Genomic DNA, 18,670 nt, shown 5'->3' with positions numbered 1-18,670 from the left:
ACGTCGTGTAATACATATAATGATAAAAGCTTCGTCAGACACAGCTACATAATAATATATTGTCAAGTTGGTAATTGATAGTGCGTGAATTAAAATGTTACACAGCTGTGACTATCAACGCCATGCTGCTCAAGTGGGGTTTGGTGGGATTGTGGTTTCGGAAAAGTTTTTTCACGTAAAGTAAAGTCTCTTTTCAGTTGTGTGCATTTTAAGAAATTTAATATCACGTCTCTTCAATCGGTGAAGGAAAACATCGTGAGGAAACCTGCATACCAGAGAATTATATTTATTCTCTGCGTGTGTGAAGTCTGCCAATCCGGATTGGGCCAGCGTGGTGGACTATTGGCCTAACCCCTCTCATTCTGAGAGGAGACTCGAGCTCAGCAGTGAGCCGAATATGGGTTGATGACGAAAGTCTCTCAATTTAACAAAGCCTGTTTTGGTCCAAACTAAACACTTGTGAAAATCGCGTGTTACTCAATAAAATAGTTCTGCACTGAGTTGAGGTTTTATTAACTGGTCCAGGTCTGCCGATTACCGCCAAGCGATTTAGCTCCGGTACGATGTCGTGTAGAAACCGAAAGGAGTGTGGTTTCATCCTACTCTTAATAAGTTAGCACGCTTTCAACTTAGATTACATCATCACTTACCATCAGGTGGGATTGTAGTCAAGGGCTAACTTGTAGAGAATAAAAAAAAAAATCAAATTTGAAAAATCTTTATTCGGAACTTTGTCAAAACAACCAGAAATGCGTTAGGAATGGTCACAGTAGATAGTTGCAGCGAAAATAAGTCAATCAGTTCCGCTTTTTGCCGGCCCTTCAGAGAATGCCGAGTCGAATGCACACAGCTGAAATCAATTAGAGGTCGTCCGTCTGCCAATCGATTGACAGCGGAGAAATTGACGGACACATACGTAGAATCTCTTTGATATTCTATTTGGGAAGGACGATTTGGCTGCGGTTGTAGTAATATGTGTACTACACCACAACTACTATCAGTACAACATCCGACATATGAAATATATATACTAAACTGTTATATAATTGGGATAAGAAATAAATGATAAAGTCAAAGTCAAAGTCAAGTCTAAGTTTTTTTTTGTGGCCGTACAGTATTATTGTTATTTTTTAATTAACTTAATCTCCTTCCCTCGTTGGTTAATTAAAAAGAATAGTACACTGCTTCATAGAATATACCTAAAAGAATTGCAGCCTTCATAAAATATGGCAGAAGCGTAGGCGGACAAACTTGCAGCCTTCATAAAATAAGGCTATCACAGACTCTTAGTGCATTAAAAAGCGAAGTGTTTTTCGACATTGACTTTGAACCTTCAGCGATACTTTGACAACGATGTTACCAAGAATGTGCGAGGTCAGTGAGGAGTGAAATAGCTTTTTCATCGACAGCATTGTGAGTCCAAGTTCAATCTGAGTAGAAACAGTTGAAGGCCAGCGGTTACTACATAACGACGCAATGAGGCGTAGTGGCGACGTGAGATAATAGCTGGCTTAGTCATTGCGCTGAAGCCTTGATAGTACAGTGGTTAGCCTATACAGCTTTGGGTACAAGGGTTCAAATCGTAGGTCCTGGTTTTATGTAGAAACTGCCTTCCGAATTGGCAGTAAAGTTGCTAAAGATAGACAATCTTGACTCCATCTTGAAGCCACCACGGTCAAAACTCAAAAGTGATCTACCGTAGTGTCTATCGTAAGTGCTGACAAAGTTTCAGCGTTTATAAAGTGGAATATCTGATCGTAACACACTCACTTTTCTACTAAAAAAGGTCGTCACATCGTTAGGCGAAATATATTAAACATTTGTGTATTAATTTGTGTTCCCGAATTGAAAATGATCATCCAAATTGGTCTTACAGGGAAATCGTTCGTCGTATATTGAGGACAACCTACTTTTTTCATGTCGGTTAAAACTAGGTTGTTTTCATTCGAATTAAATCAGTTGCATTGAAAAACATACAAATATAAGATAATTATACTAAATAATTGGATATTTGGGTAATGATACGTTAATACGTCAATTAGAAACCGGATATCGTATATCAGTTCTGTAGGTATCGGCGCTGGAAAAACGAGGGATTATATTATACTCGTACTAATTGATAGTTCAATTTGTTTGTCGGCATTTATGTAATATGTACGGTTCGTTAACACTTTTGCGAAAGAAGACGGCGAAAGCGAATATACATATATGCTCGCGCCTTGGTCACAAACTACTAATGGATGGGATAATGTTCGTGGCTATATTCAGGAAATCGGGAAGCGCCTTCTATTCCCGGATTTTATGCTTTGCCCAAAGCGTTTGAAGTATTCGTATATTTGGCTACGAGTACACACATCGAGACGTGATAGCCCAGTGGATATGACCTCTAAGTGCGATTTGAAAGGATGTAGGTTCATTGTGCATTTTAAGAAATTAAATAATAATAAGTACCTCAAACGGTGAAATGAAATCATCGCGAGGAAACCTGCATCTGAGAATTCTCTCAGTTCTCTGTGTGAAGTCTGCTAATTCGCCTTGGTCAGCATGGTGGACTAGCTTAGCCCTCTCATTCTGAAAGAACGGTCTCACACTGAGACTCGTGCTCAACAATTAGCAGAATATGATGGGTTGTAAGTTATGAAACCTTTGTTGAAGTAAAACAATTGCTTGTAGAATAAAGATGACATTGAAACCAGCAGTCAGCGCCCGACGCACTGTAGGCTCCACACAACAGAAAGGCTCTGTTCCGCAAGCAGTCTGTAAAAGGCCGCAGCCTTAGCATCTAATTATCACACGCAGTGTAAGGAACCTAATTTTGGTATTAATTTACTCACAAAATGAATCTATGATGAGAATTGTCTTATGAAACCTATTGTACATGTACTCGTATCTACTAAGGTAAACCGTATACGATTTTTACACATATGTTATTGGGACGACGTGGTCCTATATAGTATCAGTTTACCATTTAGGTATTCTCACCACCTACTTAGATCTCAGCTAGCTAGATCTAGGTCTAGCTAGCTAAAACTTAATTAGAATTTCCAAGATGAAGGCCCTGGGTTCGATCCCTGGCTGGTTTTTCTTAAATGGTCCAGCTCTGGCTGGCTTCGGCCGTGGCTAGTTACCACCCTACCGGCAAAAACGTACCGCCAATCGATTTAGCGTTCCGGTATGATGTCGTGTAGAAACCGAAAGGGGTGTGGATTTTCATTCTACGCCTAACAAGTTAACCCGCTTCCATCATTACTTACCATCAGGTGAGATTGTAGTCAAGGGCTAACTTGTAAAGAATAAAAAACAAATACTATAAACAAATTCACGAAGCTTATGCCAAGAGTAAAAGCTTCTTATTAAAGATAATATATAAATTAAACATGGCCGTGACATATGAAACATCTACATTTGGATTATAGATAATTATACATCTTCACGTTATTATTTATTAAACATGTTGAATTAGATCACCGAATTAAGATTAGAATTAACTTTATGATTTACGTTCGCTTCATGATTTATTACGACCATTATAAAAACTATTAAGGTTACACTATTAACATTTTAACTACCCCTTGTAACACCTCTTATCACATACTAGCGGAGGCTTTGTCTTTGTGGTGCCTATCAGATGTTTTTTTAAATTTTAATGGAATAAAGTAGATATTCAATGCCATTAAATAATATAACTTAATTAATTAATGTTTGTTGGCTAAAATTGCAAATCAGTCTGTTAATTGACAAACTTGGTTTAGTAGCTAATTAAGACCTAGGTAGATAGTCTAGCTATCTCGATTTAGGATTCTAAACATGAGCCACTGCATTGTTTTTCGATCACATAACATAATTTTTTCAACGAAATTATCTTGAGAATGTCTTTTGGCTGAAATAAATGGAAGGCTCCGAAGCACGGGAGTGTAACACTACTATTCGTAGCTGCGTAACTCCGGACTGAGAATTTTTACTTAAACTCTGAAGAAATGAAAAAGTTTCATTGCCCGGATTCGAACCTAGGACCACTTCTACTAACCACTGGAGCAATGTGCAATTATAATTGTAGTGGAATAGTATCACACAGCTCGTTGGCACAGTAAAAAGCGATTACTGAGCGAGGCTCCTTATGTATGCCATTGACGATCAATTATTCTCACGTTTCTGCAGCACCCACGAATATTACTGATCGTGTATTGGTCACTGCGTGCATGACGGCTCGACTTATGAAACGCCTTCGCTGCCGTTTGCACTTCAGAAACGTGAGAATAATTGACCGTCAAAGGCGTAGTGCGCAGCCACGGTGCCTGCTCGGTGCTCACTGCTCACCTGTTGACCGCTCTGCTAGTAGCGACTACGTTTACTGTGACCTTCGGTCAAATTATACTTATTTTAGACAAGCGAATGTGAGTTTATTTGTTACGCACACTACTAAACCGCCCGTCATTGTAATTCTTGATAATATTCAACATACCTGTAGAAGATATTCTATTTTTGAAAGACAGAAAAAGAAAGGAGAAAATTTTACAGTACAAAAGTATTTGGGTGTGTAAACGAAAACAACGTCAGCATAGCAGGAACAGAAAATGGAATGCTCATCATACCATAATCACCCAGCTATTTACTTACATCTAAAAAAACTTGATTATTCTATTTTACCAAGGACTTTATCAAAAAATAATTGCTACAGCTTTTTACGACATTTTAAATTCATCATTAATTTGTCCCCAATGGTCAAAGATCGTTGACCATGCAGCCCGAGTTTTACGACGTTATTTGAAGACCTATGGTTTGGTTTGCTTCTTTGTTATGCTTGAAAACAATATTTTTTCTGTACAGCTTAAAAATATGTTACTTCGTGGTTTTGGTTACCTACACCGGCTAATTTTTTGAGTAAGATGTGTGCTTTAAAAATATTTTTTCTTCAAGAAACATACTGGGTTGTAAGTAAACAGTAAACAACAAATAGGGGTTGAAAGTTTGTATGAAAAAGTTTTTCATTGTTAGAGTTACAATTTCAAAACTTTGTTCATAAATTATAAAAAATAAGAAATCTAATATGATTCAGAATTTTTAAAATTCAACCCATAAAGTGGTGAAATAAGGGTTGAAAGATTACATTGATTTGCACGCGGACGAAGTCGCGGTCGTCCGCTAGTTAGCATAAGGGCCGACGCATATGCGATGAGACGCAGCGTATCCTTATTGTCACACTAGTAAAATGGCCCTCTACTGGATCATGCATCCTTCCTTGTAGGAAAGGGGTTATAGAACTTTGACCCACTACGCTGCACCAATGCGGATTGGTGTGTTTATAGCCATGTTATTTGTTGATATACATCAATGAGTAAAATCCAAAACGCGTAATTTTAAATATATTTTTTATATGATAAAATAAAATAAAATATGTATTCCATTTGTAGCTATTGACAACTCAATAAGAAACAATAGGTAGTGTATTAAATATTAAGAACATCAATTAGTACCTATAAAATCATAATATAATGAGTCAAACACAATTAAAACCCGGTCTGATGCCTGTGAACCAGGAAAACTCGCCTTCAAGGACTATCGTAATAATATTCATAGCTGTAATACAGATGGACGTGCAAACATTTTTTATATACTGACATTGATACACTATGCCCAAGAATAAACCAACTCTAAATATGTACTTACTTTAATCCTTTTAACATTTTATTAAAACATTTTATCACATTTGAGAGAATCTTTTCAGGGAGCAGTGGCTAAAGCTGTTTGTTCCTGAGTTTCATCTGATATGCTAAGTATAACAGATAAAACAAAATTTGGTAAAACATGAGGATAACCAGGTCTCGGCTTTACAAAGGCAAATAAGTTCAATAATAGGAGGATGTTTTACTTTTGAACGCGTCCTGCAAAATGTTGATATGTTTCAAACAATGATTTTCAAATCAGGTGGTCCATTTTATTTACGAAGAAGGATCAGGGTCTTTTTTTGTTGCAAATGCCTCCAATGTGTGTTTTATGGTGTTTTTTTACAAATTGTACCAAATGAAAAAATCTATTAGGTGCAGGCTACTATCTGGGAAAAACAAGATCACTCGATATTATTCTGTTAACCCATCAACCAAGGCCTCTTCTCGTGGGTTGATTGGTTGGTTAGTCTGATTTCGAAGTCTGGATGGGTATGAAATATTGAGATTTTATGTAGATAAAGAGATTTTCTGAGTTAAGCATGAAATTTCAAACACTATCCTGCACAGGGTAGCCTTTACCTGGCTGCGTAGTATCTTTAGTTTTAATATCAATGTTAATTTGTCAAGTAGGTGCATTTTACTAATTTGGAAATTTTGCCATTACAACTGACCTCGACAGTAATACTGCAGCGGACTATCTTCTGCATTAAGATTACTTTTTACTACCCAGTAACATCAGGACGCAGTATCTCGGTCATTGATCTCAGACAAATAAATAAATATAGAATTTAAATAATGCAGTTTTTGAACTTGACTATAAAATATTCCCCTTTTTCTCACAGAAAACTTGTGTTATCAGTAATAAGTATGGCCTACTACCATGTTGGTTGGGCTACTGACTTCTCGGAGACCAGTCCACTTTTAAACATTTAGCATTTTAAGTGACATTCTATGACTCTATGAACTATTAATAGTTTTATGGTGTGAAAGCATAATTGAATTCATCTTTTTTGCTTTCTCTAAATTATGGATAGTTACGTGAGAAGACTGAAACATAAATACAAGTAGGTAAATATTCTAAACACAGAAAGTCCCTTTGATAAATCCAACCTTGAAAGTTCACAAAACATATTGAAAGACACAAGTAAGTATGTGTCCTATGCGGTTCTTTTTATTTTTTAAAATACCTACTTCTAGCGGAGGCCTCCGCGGCTTCACCCGCGCACTTTTTGTATCCATAAGAATATGGGGATAAAATATAGCCTATTACTACTTGCTGATAATATAGCTTTCATTGGTGTCAGAATTTTAAAAATCTCTTTTGTGTCTTAGCGTGAAAGTATAACGAACAAATTAGTTACCATTGCAATCTTTGATAATGACTATTGTGCAATAAACAGATATTCAGTTTATTATAGTGTACCTAGAAGATAATGGTAACCACTCACGATAATTACAATTCTAAAAGTATCCAAGTACTTCTGCTACATAGAGTACAAGTACCTACATTTTTATGAGTGTAATTTAAGGTTAAGCTAAAAATCAGTCTGATAATGATTGTGAACGTAACAAAAAGCAATACAAAGAACAATTGCTTTTCAACTATACCTACAGTACAGTATACAGTACGTACACAACAAACAGACCGACCGCTTGCATAATAATAATAAGGCGGTTAAAAAAAAAAAGATTAGATTCGTTTGAACTTGAGGCGAACGCTTGGTCGCGCGCGCTGCTCTGATTCCCACCGTACACTCTGTTCGACACAATACGTTGCTACTCTTATTGCCAAAAGAGATGGTCCAAAATTATATGGAGCCCAGGATCAGTCATTGTAACTCGCCGGAAAATATTTTTTTTTTAACTATTTTTGATTGCACGAATTTACTTTAATTCTTACGAAATAATATTCATTCTCTCCCAAGAAATGCAACACTAATATGGGTAATAATGTCGAATTGATGACGCTTTCAATGCAGTAGTCGATTTGACGTTTGCTGTCAGTTGTTATATCATAGTTGCTGTATGGCAACCCAAGTTTCTGAGTTTTAACAAGTTGCCCCTTTTAATGTAACTCAAAAACTTGGGTTTCAATTTTATTTATTTAGTTATATTTATTCACTTCAGATTTTAATACATTTCTTGTATTTTTTAAATTTTAATGATACGGGGTACAAGTGGACCTGAAGTGGACTATCGCCCTGAAGTGGGTCTCGGAGGAGAGTTATCATTACCCGACTGCAAGGATGTTATGTTTTTTCTTAACTATCGGGTTGCTATTTAGCAGAGCTGTGCTCGACATTCCCTAGCTAAGGTGATGCTGCTGCAATGTTGTTGCTGTTCCTACACAATTAGAAAAAATATTGACCTGGTGCAGTTATTGAGTTATGAAAAAAGCTCGTGTTTGACCTCGATTTTATCGGATGATATTCGTAAAATATGTGAATATCGCCTAAGTTAAAACGCAGTTGCATACAATTTATGCATATTGCTGTCCATCTTGCTTATATTTAATCAGGAAACTAAACAAAACAGAGTGGTTTTCATGCTTCTAATACTGAGGTATTTGGTCTTAAGATGTGGTTGAGGTGTGAGGCACAACAATTAGCTACTCGTAACTCCTATTAATTTTTCAACTCCTACTCCAACTGCCAATGAGAAATGGAAAAGGCGAATTTATCCTCAAGCCTATCAATATAATATGTCTGGCCATTTCTGACGCTATCTTTAAATACTTAATTAATAGACGAAAGAGCGCAAGTAAGTCAGTTGAATTAGTTTTAGTGCCATTTAGTAAAGTTTCGCGACAACACGCTAATGCCACGTTTACGGTAAACGTAATTGGATGTGTTTAATTTTAGCGTGTTCTTTTTAAGCGATTACAAAATGCATAAACAAGCTGTTTGTTGTCCTCTGTAGATTGAGTTATCTATATCAAGACCATTATCTGTAACATGAAATCAAAATAATTATAATCGCCTAACTAATTGCAAGATTGAAAACAATCTTGTAAGTATCTCTTTTTGCTTTTTGAACCATTTAAAGTCAATATTCTAATATTCTTTGAACTTGACTTTCAATAGAAGTTTATATAATGGAAGCTTGAAATATTGTAAGCTTTTCTATGATAGAGATATGGTGGAGATGAACTCGTTTACGAAGTTCCCGAGTACAGAACATTCATTTTTGTTTTTTTAATGGATCGACGAAAGGAATTTGAGGATTGTGCGGTGGAAATATCAATTTTATAGAGGGAATCAAGATAGTTAGGTGGATACTACTTTCGAAATTTCGAGACAATAGTTAATAAATTAGTTCTTTATTTTAATTGTACGAGTAATATGATTTTCTATCTATTACAGGTACATAAATATACATCACATTATAATTTTTTATGTATTATTTAGTTTAATTATAGTTTAATTGGTAATTAATTATTTGCTTTTAATTTAATTTATTTGAATTTGTTAATATTTTTTATTATTTTTTACACGGGTCACACGGGTCTCAGCTGAAAATCAGCGCCGTGTATTATACTTGTATGTAGTGCATGGCATATTGAGCTGTACACCCTTTCTTTTTAAGGGTTACAGACAAACATGCTGTCTTTAGGGTAAGGTACCTGTCTGTAATTTTTAAATCTGAATAAATTTACTTTCTTTCTTTCAGTCTTCAAAGGTACTTTACATAATTATTTTTTTTTTTATTCTTTTACAAGTTAGCCCTTGACAATCTCACCTGATGGTAAGTGATGATGCAGTCTAAGATGGAAGCGGACCAACTTGTTAGGAGGAGGATGAAAATCCATACCCCTTTCGGTTTCTACACGGCATCGTACCGGAACGCTAAATCGCTTGGCGGTACGTCTTTGCCGGTAGGGTGGTAACTAGCCACGGCCGAAGCCTCCCACCAGCCAGACCTGGACAAATTAAGAAAATCTCAATCTACCCAGCCGGGGATCGAACCCAGGACCTCCGTTTTGTAAATCCACCGCGCATACCACTGCGCCACGGAGGCCGTCAAAACATAATTATTGTCATACTGTACTACCTACTATATAAATTGTTTAGTGTTGTGTTACTATATGTATAAATTGTAACGATGATCAACGTTATATTTGAACAATTCCACTAGCTATAGACAATATGGTCTAGGGTTCGAACCAGGCCAACAAAAATACCTTGTTGAGATTTTCTTAGCAAGAAAGTTATCGGAGTATGAAAGTGAAAAAGGAAGGATATAATAGGGATAAAAAGTACACCAACTGTGTCTTAGCACACGCTTTGACTCTTGCAGTGTAATAATATCTCATGACCGAAAATTTGGTTGGGAGGATGTTGTTATTTTTATTCAAATTTTACTACTAAAGGGAGGGTAGGGACCCGTAAAATACTGAAATCTCAAATGTTTTAGATAATAACATCTATAAATCCTAGCGATATTTTATTATTCGTTCGGCTACAAAATGCATGCGGAATATAAATTGGCCCAGGGGAAAATTTAGTCATAAATTTCACCAAACTCGGAATAAATTAGATACAGGGCTGAAAATTTATAGGCAGCTTAGTTGTACTGATATACTTGTTGTGTAAAGTCATGCCATTGACGTTAACATAATACATTTTAAGGTTATTATTAATAAGTGTGTGTTACCAAAAATTATCTATAGCTCCGAGACTTGGTCGACAGCTAATAGGCCTCATCGGGCCATGTAGCGAGCTACGCTTAGATATCAAATCAGAAATGGGATCCGCTGAAGAACCAAAGTCACCAACATAATTTCAACGAGATATCAAATAATAATCAATATCATACAAATAAGTTCATTACTCAGAAAATAAAATTGCTCTCTTAGTTCCAAGATCACAACTAGATGGCGCTACTAGTCTATTGCCCCGCGCTACCGTTTATTCGACTGCGCTGGTACTAATATCTTCTGAAGACAGACGCAGGTTGCCATCAGAAGGGTCTTAACTGACTCGACTGAACAGCGGGTGATGAGTTGGGATATGATCACTCGTGATTAAACTCCGCTCGCACGCGTCTCAACTATCGCAGAGGCGCGTGTCGAATATCTGACGCTGTTTTTGGCCACATTTTAAAACAAAATAAATTATAGTACTATATTTAAATGATAAATGGTAAACAAACAGGACCTAACCTTCAGTATACATACATTATATAATTGTAATTCTTATTACGACTTTAAAATTCTTAAATATATTCCATTTTTATTCATCAATTAATAATTTAATAGTGTTAAACTATTGTTTGATGAATAAAATTAATTGGTATTGAATTATTGATTAGATTACTTATATTAGAATTCAGATAATAACTGGGACCACCAATCAATTGTTATTATTCACGCAGTGTTACGCACGTATATTAAAAACTTACTTATTAAAGCTAAACATAGAACTTTGCATTATGAAACCATCACCATAAACACTACAATTATGGTGATGGTTTCATAATGGTATGGTTTCTGGTAATAACTACAACCGCACACTCACAGGAATAGACTGTTTATTCTAATACAGGATATATCTTCGCACCACCACCATTCCTTTCCAATCAAACAAATTGTTAATGATGATGACACTAAAACTATTCTAAAATCTTAAAATAAAATTCTTGAAAGACCCATTAATATTTACACTGTACACAAACACTTTTAATATTACACAAACAAACGAATTTAATATAGTATCCGTTCCATCGATACTAAAAAAATGTTCGGCACAAATAAAAGGGATTTTTCGCCCAAGGTAAAAATAGATTAGATCAAGCGATAGTGAAGCGTAAATCTGTAAAGCGATAGAAAATAATAACAAAGAGGAGCAGCTGGGGAACAATAGCGGAATATCTGACCGGATACAAGTTTGATTGAATCCTATTACAGCTGCTCTACACACAGACGGATTTATATATTATTGCCGTAATACTTCTCTGGAGAGAAGATCCCTTTTGAAAGACGCGGCACGACAGCGATACGTTTTCTATTTTTTTATATTACTAGCGGACGCCTGCGACTACGTCCGCGTGGAATTTAGTTTTTTACAAATTCCTTCGGGAACCATAGATTTTTCCGGGATAAAAAGTAGCCTATGCGTTAATCCAGGCTATAATATATCTTAAAACCAAATTTCAGCTAATTCGCTTCCGTAGTCGAGGCGTGAAAGAGTAACAAACTTTCATATGATCAAAATCATCAGTTTTCATAAATTTTGGGAAACCGTGGATTTTTTCGGGATAAAAAGTAGCATATGTGTTAATACAGAGTAAAATCTATTTTCATTCCAAAATTCAGTCAAAATCGCTTTGCGTTTATACATGGGAAATACTTGTCAAATTTGACAATGTCACATTAGACACATGGTTCACCGTTTCTTAAAACAATTATAACTAACGTAACATTCACGTGACATGGAACGTTACGATTATTGATGTAACTTACCGCTATAAAGATGAGGGATGTAAAAATTCAATTACTTTTCTAGGGTAGGTAGATTGGGAACATAAATTTTGGGATATGTAAAAATTCTCATGACGAATTCTTGTAGTTTTAGAATTGCTATTATGAATTGTAAGGTGTACATAAAATAATATTTACTGATGTTTAAATTCATGTTTGAAAATTGTATTATATAATGTCTTAATGTTATACCAATATTATTGTTTTTTTACTGACTTTGACTTATGAGAAATCCAAGATATTTCAAAATTCATATAGTTGTTTTAATATACCTAGGTACCATTGGCCTATCTAGGATTATTTCTTAGGCTGGGCCTGGCCTCCAAGTATCATAATAGAATTCCAAATCGGTAGCCCAGAATCAGGGTGGGCACACCACACAGGTCCATTCTAGTGTGGGCACAGACTTCTGAAGCGATTTGGCTGAAATTTGGAAAGGAAATAGATTTTTTTCTGGATTAACACATATGCTACATTTCATTCCGGAAAAATCCCGCGAGATTTGTGTAAAACTGAATTCCACGCGAACGAAGTCGCAGTCTGCTAGTGTATGGAATTATTTATTTACCATAGCGATTTTTGTTAAGACAATAATTGCTATACGAAATCGTAAGGATTAAATGGAGTTCTATTGTAACAGAAGTAAATACGAACTTTCGCTCACAATAAAATAGGCAACTGAGATCTATTTACTTTGCTATACTATACCGAGTCCTTTATTTAACTACGGCCGTATGTGACATCGGATGTACTATGATTATGATATGTGCCGACAGTTTTGTCTGTGAACTTCAACTACCTATATTTTTTTCTTAAACTTAGTCTAGTAGGCACAGGGCACTTAATCTGGCTGGGCCGATTGATGTTTTTATAATTGGTCCATGTCTGTCTGGGAGGCTTCGGCCGTGGCTAGTTACCAACCTACCGGCAAAGACGTACCGCTAAGTGATGTATAAACCGACATGGGTGTGAATTTTCATCCTACGCTTATCAAGTTAGCCCGCTACCATCTTAGATGGCATCATCACTAACCATCAGGTGAGATTGTAGTCAAGAGCTGCGCTGGCTGAGCCCGTGGGTTCGATTCCCACAGTTGGAAATTGTCTAGTGATAAATATGGATATCTTCCAGTGTTTGGGTGTATTTACATATTAAATTATAAGTATTTTCATCAGCTATTTAGCTCATAACTTGAAGCGATAATGTATATTGTGTAAAAACATTTATTTATTCAAAAGATTTTAAAAATAATATATTGATAATTTAACACAAAAAGGTATTTTATGTTAGCTATAATTTTAAAGTACCTTATCATTACCATTATTATTCCAGGTACCTTCAATTTTCTTTTCAAAATAATGTATTTTATATTTATTATAAAAATAAGCTTTACAAAACATATTTCCATCATTAGTTAGTCTTATTACTTTGTTCGATTAAGAGTAACATTTCCTTAATAAATATTTGTTATAACAACATTTGCCTTACCTATTGGCAAATAAATAATAAATTATATTACCCATTTACTGATACCGAAATATAAGAGCACATTCAAGCGACCCCTAATAAAAATACATTAGATATAATATTTTATTACAAATATCATAATTAAATGGGGCCCGGGGAAAGCTAATTCAGTGTTCCGTATGTCCTGCCTAAAATAACAAAAAACACGTTACCAATATCTGTGAATTAAAAGGAATCCATTGCGCGTTTCTGCAAGACACTTTATGTGTTTACGGTTAAAAAACCGTCAATGTATATTATAAAAATAAAATGGATTGTTTAACATTTAAAGGGGTGTACGTGGTAGCAGAGGGTCCGGATGCCACAGCAAATTGATATCGAAAACCGGAAATGGTATATCACAGGCTTCGTTCTGCTGATGCCGACTCGTTGTGAATTATGTATATCTACTGGCCCTACTATTTATTACGCGACTGTCAAAGGATGCCCTATGTCTAAGGAAGTACTACCGCTATGATTGTTTCGCCAGCAGCATTGCTGTGTTCCGTGGGCAAGGCATGGTTGTCCGTGTGATTAAAGGTCAAAACTCATTAATACGCCTCGGCAATTAACGGAAAGCCCTCGCCTACGCATAAGTTTACCACCCGTGGTCACTGGTCACCTCGTCGACCACTCGCTAGGTCTGCGTTACTTCGGGTGTCCGAGAGCTAGTGGGCTTTTTTGGGTAGGTATTTGGGGTAAGTTAAAAGATTGTACTGTACCACTACAGTGCTACGCTATCACAGATCTAGATACTTGTCTGGGAGCAGTTGGATGTTTTCGTTAAAAATATAAATAAGAATATTTTTATTGTATCTGTCTACCGACAAAGACGTACCTACCGCCAAGCGATTCAGCGTTCCGGAACCAAAAGGGGTGTGGATTTTCATCTTCCTCCTAACAAGTTAGCCCGCTTCCATCTTATACTGCATCATCACTTACCATCAGGTGAGATTGTAGTCAAGGGCTAACTTGTAAAATAATAAAAAAAATACTATTATTTAATTTATTCATGTACAAACACTATGTAATTTCTAATCTAATAATTATATTATATTAAGTAAAACTGCCCATTGGTCCAGTATTCAGTTATCACCCCATCTTAAAGGAGAGAGGATGTGGGGCAAACACCAACCATGCTGCTGAAATACGGGTGGGCTTAAGGTGATAATGTTAAATTCTTTAACGACCATTGTCAGATGTTTAATACCAATGAAAACCAGACCTGAGCCAATTTGCAAAATGTAAATCCTAAATCGACCTAAGCCGAAAATCGAACCAAGGACAAATATTATAACCTAAAGCACCAAAACCAATTGTGTTAGAGGACTTCTGAAGTAGCTCAATTTTTTCACACTAGTGCCGAAAGTGTTTATTATGATGGTGTTACAGTTGATGGCTGTATTCGCATTAGGTGTGAACACTTCCTTGAAGTTCAACGTCCAAATGCATGCCCCATTCGACAATTAACATAATATTATACCCACTTATCCACTTTTCCAAGATTAAGAACTGGTTTCAGTTGAAGGTCACAAAAAGTTGATCTAAGTGGACTATGTTTTGAAGTGGTAAATATAATAATTGGGAACTTTTTGTGTGGTTCTACTTTTAGCTTACAATCATGGAATAGAAACACGCGTTACTTTAGGGAATTTCATAATTTTCTTGTTGTTATGATTAGCAATTAATCTAATTTCCGATTCTCTCTCACTGCTGAGCTCAAGTCTCCTCTCAGAATGAGATAGTCCACCACGCTAGTGGATTGGCTGGACTTCACACATACTACAGAGAATTAAGAAAATTTGCTGGTATGCAGGTGTCCTCATGATGTTTTTCCTTCACCGTTTGAGACACGTGATATTTAATTTCTTAATATGCACACAATTGAAAAGTTGGAGGTGCATGCTCTGAACCAGATTCTAACCCACACCCTCCGGAATCGAAGGCAGAGGTCATATCCTGGGCTATCACGAACTAACGCCATGGGATTACTGTCTGACTGTGTGGCATCATCAAGCATTGCCTGAATGTATCAGTTCTGACACCCCCGTGACCGTGGATGGAGCTGACGTTCGGATACCGTCAGGAATCGGGGACCTCGTTTCGTCGGGACCGACGACAGTGTGTACCTTGTATTTGTATTTTTTTTTATTTATGCCAATGCCAACAATGACAGCAGAAAACATTATAAATAAGTTAGTTACAAAATTCTTGGACTACTGCAGCATTCAGCATTTTACAGGCATTCACAGCATTCTGCAATGCTGTGAATGCCTGTAAAAAAAGTAAAAGATAAACCTACACTTAAATCTAAGAAAATTTACAATAATAATAAAATAATTAAAATATCAAAATCAAGACACTTTACAATATTAATTAAAATGTCAAAATCAAGTAGGTATGTCACTGTATTACCTGGGAAGCGCTGTCGGTCATGATGTCATCCTCAGGCAGTAACCCGATGGTAAGTTTAAGGTAAGGTACCTAACATAGGGTAACAAATGCGTAGGTACCTATACTACGAAAACCTTTCACTGTAATAAAAAGTAAAAGTAGATCACATAATATGAGGAGTTCAAAAAAATAAACAGCTACTTTAACTGAGGTCTTAAAAATGGTACGCGTGTACAATCTCCGAAAGTTTAATCCGCGATGCAATTTCAACTTTCTAGATGAAACAGAGCAAACATCTGTGAGCAAGTTTACTTGCTGACAGTTTGAAATGTTGCTCCGATACTTTTCTATTTGAGCCATATAGTCTAGTCTAAGCTTTTCATTCATTAATATATGGTGAAGGTCTTGTGTAATACGGTTCTTAGACAATTAGAAATGACCTTCATCCATCTGTTTCAATGACAAAAAGTGTTTTATGTTGCGCGTAGGTTGCCTCAAAATCTCTTGTCCAAACAATCATTAATGATAGTTGATAATGGTAACTAAATATTATTTTGGCCAGGATATTTTTGATATAACACTTTTCAACCAATAAACAGATGGCTGAATATCGTTTCTAATTGTCTAAGATCCGTATTAGACACGACCTTCACCCATCTGTTTCGCGACGTTGTCCGGCTTTAGAGCTCCTCAATCCGACCCTGTACTAAATCCGTTCTTAGCGGACGTCGACTAACCACCTCCCTATCAAGTTTTATCTTTCTCGTCAAGTGGTTTTAGGGATTTCATGACGAGTGAGCTTTCGCTACAACATATAGATTTAGATTAGATTTCGATTTTCAGATGTGTTTTAATTGGTATACTCATGGTCACCCTAAGCAATTTAGACTATACAACATTTAAAATTAAAATGTTGAGTATTAATATGTAATGAAATTTACTCATGACGGAATTTTTACACAGTCTGTTAATTGCTTTAATGCGAGTGTATTTATTTTTGTTAATGTTACTCGTATCCGCTCAACTGATCGTTGGTTCAGTGTTTCACCTGCTTGGCTGAACATGAAGTCCTAGGTTCGAGACGTAGGGTGGGTTTTTTTTCAAGAAATTCTCATTACTGATCATCTTTCTGGGACCAGATGTCAATGACAATGAGACCGACAGCTTAACTTGCATAGTCCGACCCGGGATTTTAAACTATTACCATTTACTATTAGGGCTATTCACTATCTTTGACGTATGCTTGTAAACATACGAAATTGAGATTATAGTTGTAACAAATGTCATCCGGTGCTGACTGGTGGATATCACGATTTGATGTTTATTTTAATACGTTAATAATAAAGACCAAAATAGTGAATAGGCTAGTAAGACGTTTTAATCCTTAGCGGAAAATTTGTTGAGCACTGGACCGAGGTGTTCTTAGTTTAAGCCCTCATTCGCACGAGAGTGTTTTAACGGACGTTAAAAAAGCGTTCAAATATAGTATGAAGTTAAATGAAGGTCTATTTCCAACGTCCAAAATTGAAATTGCAGCACTGCTCGTTTTAAAAACGCTGTCTTGTGAACATAATATACTTGGTAACGCATTTGTTGTATTTCAACGCCTTTTTAACGTCCGTTAAAAAGCTCTCGTGCGAATGAGAGCTAATTGTTTCTAAATTACATTGTATCATGCGTTGTATTAAGTGGCAAGCTATGTGTGAAATATATTACGTCTAACAAGTTAGCCAGTTATTAAAGAGAAATCGATATTAGCAAGAAACAATACAACAAAGCAAATTTTTATAACTACCTCGAATGTTCGGCTTGGTTTAAATCATCTGTGTAAATCCGCTTCAATATTTTGGATATTGTAGGAGCTATTATTTATCGTTATGTAAACAAAGTGTTTGTTTAGTATTAACAATAACTGAGGTCTTCGTTTACAGTTTTCAAATGTAGTCAAATATTCTGGACATTGTATTTGTACAGCTAAACACATACATTAATATTCAAACATTCAAATTATATTATATCTGACGGAACGTTGTTTTGAAAATCGTCATTTTAGATAGTTCATAAATGAAATGGACTCCTTCCCATGAATATTTCAAGTTGCGATGTAATATGTCATTCGAGAGGTAATAATCAAAATATCACAAGTCCTAAAACCATTTTTTCTATTTTGTAAACAGATAATTTCACGCGGACGAAGTCGCAGGCGTCCACTATGTATAATATAATATATTATTCGTCTCCAATAGTACAATTTTATCATCATTATCAACCCATATTCGGCTCACTGCTGAGCTCAAGTCTCCTCTCACAATGAGAAAGGTTAGGCCAATAGTCCACCAAGCTGGCTTAATGCGGATTGGCAGACTTCACACACGCAGAGATCTAAGAAAATTCTCTGGTATGCAGGTTTCCTCACGATGTTTTCCTTCACCATTTGAGATACGTAATATTTAATTTCTTAAAATGCATATATTATAAAACTGAAAAGTTGGAGGTGCATGCCCCGGACCGGATTCGAACTCACACCGTCCGGAATTGGAGGCAGAGGTTATATCCACTAGGCTACCACGGTACAATTTTTAATACAATTTTAACTATACTCAAATTCATACAACAACTGTGGTTA

This window comes from Bicyclus anynana, chromosome 16, assembly GCF_947172395.1.
Source record: "Bicyclus anynana chromosome 16, ilBicAnyn1.1, whole genome shotgun sequence".
Lineage (NCBI taxonomy): Eukaryota > Metazoa > Arthropoda > Insecta > Lepidoptera > Nymphalidae > Bicyclus > Bicyclus anynana.
The sequence above is the reverse complement of the archived record's forward strand: the minus strand, read 5'-3'. Positions refer to the sequence as shown.